At 44.2% G+C, this 13417-nt stretch overlaps 1 long non-coding RNA gene across 1 annotated transcript in view; it reads left to right on the top strand.

Annotated features, from left to right (window-relative positions):
- Positions 1–373: 373 nt before the first annotated feature.
- The window catches only part of LOC144761903 (uncharacterized), a 134147-nt gene continuing 121103 nt past the window's right edge, over positions 374–13417 (top strand). Inside the window, exon 1 of the long non-coding RNA XR_013595940.1 lies at positions 374–452. This is a non-coding gene — a long non-coding RNA (uncharacterized LOC144761903). The remainder of the gene's footprint in view (positions 453–13417) is intronic.

Here is a 13417-nt window from a genome sequence, read left to right as displayed (position 1 = left end):
TAATGCGCGTTATTCCTTCCCTCCAAAATAACCCCGGTATTGCTACATCCGGGAGGTGAGGAGGGTGTATTTACCAGAGAGTTTTTACAAAGTCCAAAGAGGGCCTTAGTTTTATGCTCCCGAATTTCATTAATGTGCCAGCATCATATTTTCCATATAGGTAGAGTGCAAAATACATTGAATTATTTCAGTTCACACACACATGTATCGTGTTTGTCTGGGACTAAACGTAATCCTCTTTCTGAATAAAACAAGTCTAAATATTCGTACAAAACTCTGAGGAAAACTGAGCATGGGCCCTATTGATCGCTCCCAGTTAGCAATCAGTAGATAAGTGACAGTGAACATATTAATCATTTACCAACAGTAATACAAAGAAAGGGGAAACTGCGTATGAGGATGCATAATTAAAAATCCAGCTCAGTGCTTTGTCCCCGGCCTTCCATAAAAAAGTAAGTAATACATCTTCATCATGTTTTGTATGCTTAGAATTGATGTGAACGTGCTGTAGACCGCCTTAATTCCTTATGTAATGTGACGCCTGCTGTATTAATAATGGGCTATCTAAGACATGTTCTGTGTTTGGCACAATCAGTCTTTAGTCGCTTAACCGCATATAGCTAGCTAATTACAAAGTTCCTGCTTTTTTGGAATAAAACTATATTTCATTTACATATCTTTGTGCTGGCAAACTTAAATTGAACTTTACTAAAGGGCATAAAAACAATACGAATAACAAATACTGTTTACAAAAATGCCATGATAATCTTTTTTCAACCTTTTGCTGCTTAAAACTGATTCGTTTTTGCATAAAATTTTGGACTGTACAAGCTATACTAAGGTACAGGAATATGAAAGTATGCCACCTCTATATCAGATTGTCTAGAACATGTCTGAAAGGTTACAGAATGGAGGAACTGCCCATTGAACCGTTTACAGGATAAATTGAATTGATCTTCTTCATCATTTTAAACATTTCTGGAACCACCATTCAATTCCTGTTAAGCGTCTGAAGGGAAATAATGCTCGTGTAATACCCTTTTACATACGCGTATGTGACTCCGTGAGTTTGACTTAAAACGTCTAAAATGGGAATATAATGGAAATATTCAGGGAAAAGTCATGTACGATCAGTAAAAATAGAAAAGCGTGTGCCCCCTTTGCACTTTTACGAATAGGGAGGTGGCTGTTTTGACATGTTCACAAAGACATTTAACTGTACGTGGAACAGTACTCTTGAAGTACTACTTCCAAGTTTCATAATTGCTTTTGTGAATAGTCCGTAGTTTCTATCTGTTAATGATCAGAATTTTGGTCCAGAAAAAGTTCAAGCTGAGACCAGGGTAGGCAGCGTGTTTAGCTCACTTTCCAGGCAGTAGTGCTATATTTATTTGAGCTTTGAAAGAACATCTGAAAATAAGGTGTAAAATGTACAAAATGTAGTCTACAATCCAGAATTTGCAAATTACTCACTGATTGTTTTGTAAACTCCCAAGCATTTTGCAATGCAACTAATGTACTAATCAGGCACATCTTAAAATGAACATTTGCAGAAGGTCAAGAACCCTCCAGAGGTATTTTTTGAGCCTTTGGTAATGGAAGATTGCAAGGGACAGCAGGCCAGCCTCCCTGCATTTAGCATTCCTTCGAATTTTTTTTAAAGGTAACACCATGTCCCTTTTACAGGGACACAGCCTGCTTTTAAAAAGATATGTTCATACTGAAGGAAAAAGATTGGGAGAGCATGCCTTTGTACTCTGGACCACTGTCTGCTCATTCCCGAGGATGCACAACAAGATTTGAAGCTGTCTTACTCATCAATGAAGTTACAAGTTATTCGTATATACCATTGCAACTTGGAGACAAGTGGGAAAGCCATATTTAATGTCCCCTCTAATGTGCACTTAGTAATATTTTTGTGACTCACTGGCTTTGTGACCACAAAATAACTTTGTACTTTGGAGTCTATAGACCAGCGTTCTCCATCCAACCTTTTGTGTAGTGGGAGCTACTTCTGATGAATGAAAACCATACTAAATGCTACCACCTAAAATATGGGTGTTGGATAAGGTACATAAAGTCCAAGTAACTTAAACGCTCCCCCTATGGTATACCAATCCAGCTTGAGTGAGCAAATATCATTAATACACCATGGGGGATATTCTCAAGAACGTGTAATAATTATTGCAAAATTAGCTTAACGCAACTCTTCACATCGCATTCCATCACGGGAAAATAACGCTGTGTTAACGTTGTATTCTCAACACAGCGGTACCATGCAATAGTCTCATGATAATGTGTCAAATGACCGCATTAAAATCAACGCGATGCTGCAAAAATGCGAAACACAAATGCAAAAAATGTGGCGATGTCCCAAACCGCGAAACACAAATCAGAGATAAACAGCGTCAGGCCTGCAATTCCCATGCGTCATGCGGGAAAATGCACCAGAAAAGCAGTGAAAAAAAACGGTGAGATGACAATGTACAAGTACAACCCCACATCCGTGATGTAGAACAAATGTCCATTGCCCCACATCAAACAAACAGTCACAATGTACATTGACATGCAGTCTGCATGTAAACTGCACCAATGCGGAAACATACATGGAACACACTGCGAAACCGCATCTCTCCTTCACATTGCAGAGGGACAATCAACACCTCCTGCACACAGACGTGCTATGTCCATGATAAATCAAGTGTGAAAGCATGGACAAATGCAGGGGCAGTGACTCTCCCTTACGTATATGTTGCTTATGTTGTGGGACTTGAGTCACAGGGAGCATCCCTGAGTCATGGTGGTACATATTGACCCCATAGGAAGCCCTGTTGTGACTTGTAGGTCACAAATGACAGCCTATATGTAATGATTTGGGACTCTTGTGAAACGCCGAAACTGGCATTTCGAATACGTGACACCCTAAACAGCCTCTCCGTACAGGGGTGACACACCCACCATCTATCATCAAATTATGAAATTGTTAGCACTACATGTTGCACTTACACTTACACTTGTCTGAGTGATGTGCTTTACAGTTGAGTGACATGCACTCAGGGAATGTGTCTTGGAATGCATTTATGTCCCATGATTGCTAAGGACTGTCACAATGTGAAGTGCTCATGTGAAGAAATTGCCAATGAGGGTGTTCCTACGGGCCATTCCTACTGCGGCTGCAGTGGGGTGTGGTCCACCTGCCTCATCTTCCTCATCATCGTCCGGTACGTCTGGCACTTGTATCCATGGGACATTGGTGCGTACACATATGTTGTGAAACACACAGCATGCAACAATCATCTTGCACACGATGTCTGGGCTGTATGGGAGCCTACCACCTGTGATGTCCAGGCACCAGCAACGTGACTTCAACACACCAAATGTGCGTTCCACGATGCCCATGGTGCGTTTGTGGGCCTCATTGTACTGCCACTGGGTCAGTGTGTTCAGGGCTCGAAGGGGTGTCATCATCCAAGTGCAGAGTGCATATCCTTGATCACCTGTAACAGTGCAGAGAGACATGAGTCAATAGTTCGTTCTGCATGATGTGTTGGCAGGTTCACTGGTACATTGCTGTGTGATATGTGTGACTTTGTGATTCCTGTTTGACAGGTACTGCTTGTAGCAAATGTGCGGCATCAATGTGTATTACGTAGCCTCATTGCTGCTCCTCCATCCCCTCGGGCCTATTTACCATTGTGCGTAGTGCAGTTGCATCACTTGCACTCCTACAACACACCATTGCCATGCCTGTCTGCACATGTCCACAAGTCTGACAACGACACTGTGGTATTGTGCGCTGAAGGTGGGTGGCCACGTGTATGTAGGCCTATGGTAAGGATAGGGCGGACACAGATGTAGAGTTCATGGCTGGCTGAACTCGCCATGTGGTTCAGGGTAGACCTTTTGCTTATGTTGCGGTAATAGCGACACACACAAAACTTGGCATGCGTTAGCACCCATTATTACGCGTACATTAGTTCGCGTACCATTACTGCGCCAGCGTTAGACTGCATGCTATGCAACAACGCATAGCCTTTAGTAAGCAAGTTGTTACATTGCATGCATTGTTACAGCGCATGCGTAATCGGTGAGGGGGCATCCATTTTCAGGTAGAGGGTCTGCTGCGTTCGCAAGTCGGTGAGGGGGCATGTGCCTGCCCCCGGGACTCCTTATTCTGCCTGCCCACAACGGAGGAAGCAGGAAGGGGGAGAAGATTGGAACCAAGCATGGTGGTGAAGAGAGGAACCACGAGGAGAGAGCGGTAAGAGAGGCTGTGTAGGGTCGTGTAGGGGCTGCGTAGGGCCGTGCAAGGTTGTGTACTTGTGGTGGTGTAGTGTAGAGTAGTGGTGGGGTCGTGCAGGGTAGTGTACTTGTGTTTGTGTAGTGTATTGTAGTGTCGGGGTCGTGCATGGGTAGTGTTTGGGAGAAGGAACAGGACTGGGGTAGGGGCAGGGTTGTGCAGGGAGTAGTGTTTTAGGGTTTAGGGTAGTGTGCTGATGTTAGTGTAGTGTAGGGTACTGTTTTAGAGTTTAGGGTAGTGTCAGGGTATTGTGCAGGGTAGTGTTTGGGGGAAGGGACAGGCCAGGGGCTAGGAGAAGTGTTGTGCTGGGGGTAGTGTTTTAGGGTTTAGGGTAGTGTTCTGGTGTTAGTGTAGTGTAGGGTAGTGTTTTAGGGTTTAGGGTAGTGTCAGGGAGTAGGAACAGGACTGGGGTTAAGGGCAGGGTCGTGCTGGGTTAGTATTTTAGGGTTTAAGTTAGTGTCGGGGGTCGTGCAGGGTAGTGTTTGGGAGTAGGGACAGGACTGGGCTACGGGCAGGGTCATGCTGGGGGTAGTGTTTTAGGTTTTAGGGTAGTGTTGTGGAGTTTGTGTAGTGAAGGGTAGTATTTTCAGGTTAAGGGTAGTGTTGGGTGGTCGTGCTAGGTAGTGTTTGGGAGTAGGGATAGGACTGGGGCTAGGGGAAGTGTTGTGCAGGGGGTTGTGATATAGGGTTTAGGGTAGTGTAGTGGTGTTGTAGTAGTGTAGGGAGGTGTACTTTTTGTGGGTTTTGGTAGAGTTTTTAACTTTTGGATGTTTGGTGTAGATTATTTGTATGTAGTGTTGTTTTTTTTTTACTAGGCAAGTTTTTAGCTCGCATACATAAAAACTTGCGTAGTAACGGTTAATGCTAAGAAAAAACGCGTAGTAATGGCATGCGGACTATTTGCATGCAAAATAAAGAGTCATATTCGTTGGTATGTATGTATGATCCCTCATTTACCCCTTCGGCCGAGCCCGCACTCCGGGGGCATGCTACATAGCAACATTGTCCATTGCGGGATGGGTGGTGCCGACACTACAACAGAGGCACACACATTAGTTACTTCCTTGTTACGGCCTAAACTTAACCATGCCCAGAGCCATGAGTTGATTAATCACACCCCTACGCTGGACTATCGTATGCAAGTCCACTCCATTTACGCTCACAGGGGGGTACGACACAGCTACATGGCCCAGGTCTACCCCACTGCTTGAGGTGACATGTTTGCGTCCGCTGTACACAGCACAATGTAATATGGCACATTCCCTGATCTCTTGACTGGGTGAGAGTACTCTGCTTAATTCAGAGACTCTGTCCATCACCACCCCTTGTTGTAAATAATTTTGTCCACCCTAAGCGTGGAAGGGTATACTCAGATGTGAGTCCCTTGCTCATTGCACCATCAGGATTCAAGCAAGCCGGGCCGAAGACGCCTGAAATGGCAGAAACCGGTCCCCGGAAGCTTGTTTCCTTCCCAGTGTAAGAATTGGCTGTTGTAGTCTGGTCTGCCCTGTTCCCATGATGCACTGGGCCAGGGACAGACTAATTTGCATACAGCCAGGTTCTGAAACTGGGATGGTGCAATGAGCTAAAAAACGGTGTTGGATCTAGCCCTGATCTCTTGACTGGGTGAGAGTACTCTGCTTAATTCAGAGACTCTGTCCATCACCACCCCTTGTTGTAAATAATGACACTACAACAGAGGCACACACATTAGTTACTTCCTTGTTACGGCCTAAACTTAACCATGCCCAGAGCCATGAGTTGATTAACCACACCCCTACGCTGGACTATCGTATGCAAGTCCACTCCATTTACGCTCACAGGGGGGTACGACACAGCTACATGGCCCAGGTCTACCCCACTGCTTGAGGTGACATGTTTGCGTCCGCTGTACACAGCACAATGTAATATGGCAGGGCCTGGGGCCCTCATGCTTATATACTGACCACACAGATACATTTAGATAGTTTCTGGGACTGGCTACAGGCATGTGCGCCGGGCCCCTTTTATTGCCAGTGTCACCTGTCCCGTAACTCCTGTGCAGGATGGGTGTGGGGTGAGTGTAAGCCACCCCTCAGCGGCTGGTTGGTGCTGGCAACTACTACAACAGTGATCAGAAGTTCAAACAGCAAGGGTCCATTACTTGAGCTGCACAGAGTTAGTGGCCCTGGATGCACTGGAGCCAGCACAGGCACACTGCCACGGGACGGTGACTAGCGGTGCACAGAGGTAGGGCCACACGAGCTGAGCGGGTCCTCGTCGATATCAAAGGTGAATGTCGCGGAGTTTTGCAGGTGACAGTGTAAGGTGTATATTACAAAGCGGAATATCTGGGTAATGGAGAAGTTTTAGTAGTGTGTCCAAAAGAAACTGGTAGGCAGAAGATGAGAAAAAGAATGAGAAAAAAATAGCTAACCAATGAGCGCAGAAAATGGTTGAGAAATTCTCATCAGACCACCCAAATGGCGGAGTGTCCTCATATGAGATGGACTGTGGATCCAAACAACGTCCTGACCATCATTTGACGGTATAGTTGGGGATACCAATTTGTTATCTCCATCCAAAATCTTATTCTCAGTTGGTTGCTGATGAGGTGCAGAGTGTGAAGGGTGAGTGCAATTTAAAATTGATTACCGGAACAAAAAATATGTTTAATGAATATTGCTCTGGTATCAACCATAAAAGACAACACCTAGTAGTCTGACAATATGACTACCTAGTGTGGCTATGCAAGACGGTCGACATGTTTCAGCCAGGAGGAAGTATTATCCGGCTTTCTTCAGGACCAATTCAATAATGAAGAAATACTACTGCACAGAACATAGGTGTGAAAGTGATTTCATATATTTACAAGAATATAAACATCCTACCCGGACCTTGGAGCCCCAATGTGTCCAGTGGTGTTGGATGTAGTGATCCTTACCTGAAAAAGAACATAGTGAAGGACCACATGCAAAAAAGAACATTTTTTAATCAAAAATCTGCCAAACAAATAACTTTAACACACATAGAGCAATATTATCTCTATCTTATACCTCACAGAAATTGCTGAGCTGAAGGTATATGTACTGATCCATTAACTGAAATATGGGCAAGAAACTTAGTAAGTGTGAAAATATGGTACTTACCCAGCTTTATGTGGGTAGTAGACCTCACCTCACCCGGCATCCGCTCGGGAAAACTGAGGCACCGCTCTATTGTGCAAATCGAAAAAAATGAGAAACATCATGCCCATTTAATTTCAAAAGTTTAGTTTTGCACAATATAAAAACCTAATTTGTTAAAGAAAGGGGCGAACCACATGTGACTTTATCAAAAACCTGACAATGGGTGGGATGGCCATAAAAACGAGCAATCTGTTTAGAGTCTGAAATATCAGACTTGGTTGAGTTTTAATAAGAAAGATCCGCTAAAGATGGGAGCCACAAACCAAGCGACCTACCTCTCCGTCGGTACCCCTCTCTTTGCATCCGAGAGGAAGTGAAGGTACCGACGTCGAGCAGCCGCGGGTAATTTATACCCATACTGATTGAATAATTGGTAAATTGGTAAGGGCGGGGACCTAGCTGATTCGCAACACACCTGCGTGAAGGCAAAGCCACTGAATTGCCCAGGCATGTGCATTGGAAGTGGTGGCTATAGGGCAAATGCGCATGCGCTGATGAGCATTCTGCTGTTCACCGGCGTGCATGACAGTGAACTCGCTTATGCACATGCGCAATGCGGTACGTCTATATGCGCAGTCTCCTAAGTTTAACCGAAAAAACAGTGCGTATTGGAGACGTATATGCGCTTGGTGTACTGCTTCAATCAGTCATGTATGAGTGCTTCACATAGCGTCTAATTATAAACACCGTGCAGTATACAAGGCAATATAACAAGTCAGACTCGCCAATGTCCTCTATGTATAAATTACAGAAAAGGAAGGAAAACCAATAATTACATAGTTGGATTACTGCATTGGACTAAACGTTTTACTGGCGATGTGTGCCAAGTAAGAGTATACTCCAAATGAGGAGGCAGTCCTTGTTGAGTGTTGGCAAATTCCAATGTGTGTTGTAATTAGTGATGTTTGATTCATTGTGCTATTTCTGCGTCAAATCTATGCTGACTCTATAGGGACGACCATGGAATATCATCATTCAATCCCTGTACATCACTTTTAACTCTGTAAATCCATTTTTGCTCTTTAATAAAGAGGAATTTCGACACATCGCTGATATGTGATGGGATGAAGGGATGTTCCAAAATCACCCATCTCAATTCATCAGCTTTGTGTTTAAGAGTCAAAAAATGTGAGGTCAAACGAGTTGATTGTTTTTGACAACGAATAGTGCTTTTATGTTCACTTATTCTCAGTTTGACTTTACGAGTGGTGTGACCAATGTAACGTAATGAGCATGGACAGGTTATCATGTAGATGACTTGCTCAGTGTTACAGTTTGTATGTCTTCTTAGAGCCCATGGTCTGTCAGTGCCTATGTCTACACTGTTGGTTTTGTAAGTCTGGGGGCAGGCACTACAGGAGCCACAAGGAAAATGGCCCTGTATTGCTGGTAAGTCCCATAAGGTGTTAGAAGTAGCTGGTGACATTGTTTTGGGTCTCGTATGTACCAGACTGTCCCTAATGGATGGTGCCCTCTTAAATGAGAATAGAGGGTGGGGAATGGAGGTATGTGTGATGTTTAGAATCCCCCAATGTCGTCGCACAATTTTTTGAATGTGAATAGAGAGCACGCTAAATGTACTCACAAAAGTGAGTCTATCCAATGGTGCTCTATCAGTTTTTGGTTCTAGCAAAGCCTCCCGGTTATTGTTGGAAGCACGTTTCCAGGCTCTTTTGACCAAATGTCTTGGGTATTGTCGTTTCTTCAATTGAGTAGCCAGTACTTCAGCATGTTTGTCAAACATCGGTTTAGAAGAACAATTTCTCCGAATGCGTAGAAATTGGCCCACTGGAAGGTTGTTGCGTAGGGATCGTGGATGATGACTACTATAGACTAGGAGGGAGTTCCTTGACATGGGCTTCTTATATAGCTCACATTCGAGTTTGCCATCTTTAGGATAAATCAGAATGTCAAGGAATGGTAGTTCTTCCTTGCTCATTTCTACAGTGAAGTTGAGAAACTGATTTTGTTGGTTGAGCCACTCATGAAACTTCCCTACTTCCAGTGGAGTACCTCGCCAAACCATAAGAATGTCATCTATGTACCGTTTCCATAGCAACACCTTTTCAAAAAAAGAGTTGCCATGGTTGAGTACATAGTTCTGTTCAAAAAGATGAACATAGAGGTTTGCCAGGCTCGGGGCAAAGACACTCCCCATCGATGTTCCGGAGGTCTGTAGATATATCTACAGACGTAGTGACATGCTATGTCACTACGACCATAAACACAGCTATTAATAAATCCCAGACTCTTTTTAACACGGTGAAGGAATTGGCTGGAGAAAATACAAGAGCGGATGCTCTCCCTCTTAGTACTCAGCAATGCCAGGACTTGGCGTCCTTCTTTACTGAAAAGATTGAGAAGATTGTCTCTAATATCGATAAAAATAGCACCACCTCTTCTAATCAAGAAGACACTTCTCAAATCTCTAAAGGCAATTGTCACCTTGAAGACTGGCCTCCCATTACATCGGATAAACTGAGGAAACTGCTTAAATCCATTAAATCAGGATCTCCTCGCGATCCTATTCCAATCAGCATCATCAGCCAACTGGAGGATTCCACCCTGATGCCCATTATAGAGATACTCAATGCATCTATAGAACAGGCCTCTGTTCCTGCTCTATGGAAACATGCCATAGTTAGCCCTTTGCTGAAAAAGCCAGCTGCCGATCCTACGATATTGGCCAATTATCGACCAATAGCGTTGCTTCCAGCCTTTTCTAAAATGTTGGAGAGGCATATTCATGAAGTTCTCTCCACATTTGTGGAAAATAATGAATTACTCCACCCGTCTCAGTCCGGTTTCAGGAGCGGCTTTTCCACCGAAACCGCCCTGCTTGGGATCACGGAAAAAATCCGAGAGCTCAGAGATGATGGCCAAACGGTGGCCCTGGTCCTATTGGACCTAAGCGCGGCCTTCGACACCATCTCTCACTCCAAACTGCTTATCAGGTTGGGGGAGAGTGGTGTCGAGGGCAAGGCGTTAGAATGGATTAAATCTTATCTATCCCTACGGACCTTCCAGATCATCTCCTCTGAGGCCTGCTCGGACGTTTTCTATTCTCCCCATGGTGTACCACAGGGATCTATTCTGAGTCCCCTTTTGTTTAATTTGTACCTCCGCCCATTAGCCTACCTTGCAGAGAACTCTGGTCTGGTTTTGATGACCTATGCAGACGATTCTCAGATTCTATTTTCACTATCTAAATCTGACCCGTCTGTTCCTTCTACACTTAAAACAGGCCTCCATGAAATTTTCTGCTGGATGTCGGCCAACCAACTTAAATTAAATGGGGAAAAAACGGAGGTCCTTCTTCTGGGGAACAGTAAAGATCTCTGGAGCGACTCCCATTGGCCGACCTCACTAGGCAAGCTCCCGACCCCAGTCTCCCAGGTCAGAAATCTCGGGGTCATCATTGATGACAACTTATCCATGGCGCAACAAGCAAATAAAGTGGCTGGCACTTGTTTTACTATTCTCAGATGGTTACGCAAGATTGTCTGGATGTTACCACCGACCACCCAGAAGACCGTAGTCAATGCCTTAGTGACATCTCGGCTTGACTACGGTAACATCTTGTACCTGGGTGCAAACAAAGCAGTAATAAGACGCTTACAACTGGTGCAAAATACTACGGCCAGACTGCTTTGTAGAATCCCGAGATATGCCAGGATCACCAAACATCTTAGGGACCTGCACTGGCTCAGGGTCGAAAATCGGATTCGCTTTAAAACCCTGAGCTACCTTTTCAAAATCAAAGCAGGGACTGCTCCCAAGTACATTCAAGCTCTCGCCAAGCCTTACCTACCCAACCGCAATCTTCGCTCAGTTACATCAGCGAACTTTGCGGTACCAAGGATTAAACGGGCTAGAATGGGCGGAAGATCCTTTTCATTTCTGGGTCCAACTCTTTGGAACACACTGCCCACTGCAATACGCAAAGAAGAAAACTATAGGAGTTTTAGAAAAAGTGTGAAAACCTGGCTGTTTGACAAATAATTTGCTGTCGGACCTGTTTTTCTTTAGTTGTGCTCTGTGTCTATGCTGCTTCGGCGCCGGGAAACCCTTTGTGGGTAGCTGTGCGCCTTATAAATGCTATAAAATAAATAAATAAATAAATATCTGATCTTCAAATTTGAAAAAGTTTTGCATCATCGCAAGTTTGGCACATTCCATGATAAAGTTCACAGGAGTGAAACTATACAATTCTCTACTTGCCAAAAGAAGTCTTATAGCATCTAAAGTCTCTTCCTGTGGAATACAGGTGTAAAGGGACTCTATATCGAAGCTTACCAATAGATCAGTAGAAGCATCAAATTCTATTGTAGGTAGTAATCTCAAGACGTCTGCAGTGTCTTTCAAGAACGTCGGCATTTCTTTTACTATTGGTCGCAAGAAAAAGTCCACAAAAGTGGATAATGGTTCAAGCAATGAGCCTATACCTCAAATGATAGGGCGTCCTGGGGGTGGCCTCGCAGTTTTATGTATTTTAGGTAGGCAATAAAATCCAGGCATCACTGGTTTGGTAGTGACTAGGAATTTTGCCTCCTCCGGGGTAATCCACCCTTCCGCTAGACCTTCATCGACCATAATTTTGATTTCAGTGAGCAAACGATTTGTAGGATCATTCATGAGTGGTTTATAGGCGTTTCTGTTACTCAGTTGTCTTTGACATTCTTCTCGATAACTGGATGTGTCAAGGATAACAGTGGCTCCACCCTTGTCCGCTGGCTTAATGGTGATTGATTGGTCTTTTGAGAGCGAAATCAGGGCATTCTTCTCTTGTTTACAGAGATTTTGAAACACTCGTTGCTTTGTTTCAAATAGAGACATGATGTCATATGTCACTGCTTTTTCAAAAGTGGCCACCTGAGTTGGAACCTGGTGAGGGAAGGGGGTGAATGTGGACTTCAATCTTAATCCGGTGTTGTTCAAACGATCTTTGTCTGGATCAGCATCTTCCTCCTTGTCTTTAAAGAAAAAGTGTAGCCGGACCTTTCTGAAAAACTTCTCAAGTTCACATCTTGTATCAAATGGATTTCCTTCATTTGTAGGGACAAACCCCAATCCCTTTTCAAGGACTTTTTCTTCGTCTGCTGTGAGAAGACGTGAGCTCAGATTTACTGTTAGATGTTGTTCGTCCCTGTGCTCGTCGATGGCTGAGCTGCCTTCCTGCTCCGAGTATTGGGAAAGGTTGTGTCTGTTTCCCAATGTACTGATTGCTGTCCTCTACTCCGGCCGTTTCCACGGCCTCGACCTCTTCCTAAAAAAGACGGGTCTGTGAAAAATCGTGGTTGAGGTGGAAACATGGGTTGTCCATACGGTAATGGATGGTATCCCCATGGACCTGGGGGCCACCACTGACCCTGGTTTTGGTACTGTCCTTGAGTGCCCCTTCTTTTGTTGAATCTACGTTGAGGCCCAACTCCTCTCTGAGGAGTTGATGAGCCCTCAGAGTCATTAGAGTCTGATCCTGAGCTTGAAAAATTAGACCCATATCTTCTCCCTTTGGCGCTAAACTCGGGAGCCACCCAGTTATGAGCTGTATAGGGATAGATTTTCACCAGGGAGAATTTCTCCAGATCTTTCTTGAATTTATCTATTTTGTTGATTAAGATGTTTTCTCTATAGTCTTTATTAGTTTTATTACTCTCCTGTAGCTGTTTCTTGTAAACTGTGTTAGTAATGGTGGTTTTTATTTGACCTTCTAGGACTTGGATCTCTATCAGCAAGGCATCGGCTATCCTCTTAGCAGTAGTTATGATGAGGATGATCCAATCCCGCGTGCATCGCCAAGCGATGAGTGACCAGTCGCGTAGGAAATTTTTATCAGTTAGAAACAGTCTGGGAGTGGTAGTGACAATTAATCCACTAGGGGCACACTTCCCTCTTAGATATTCCGCCATAATGAGGCCATGTATAGATGTACGTGAATGGGCTTTTTTAA

The sequence above is a fragment of the Lissotriton helveticus genome, chromosome 6 (assembly GCF_964261635.1).
Source record: "Lissotriton helveticus chromosome 6, aLisHel1.1, whole genome shotgun sequence".
NCBI classification, from domain to species: domain Eukaryota; kingdom Metazoa; phylum Chordata; class Amphibia; order Caudata; family Salamandridae; genus Lissotriton; species Lissotriton helveticus.
Note: the sequence above shows the minus strand (reverse complement) of the source record. Positions and strands in the feature narration are given on the sequence as shown.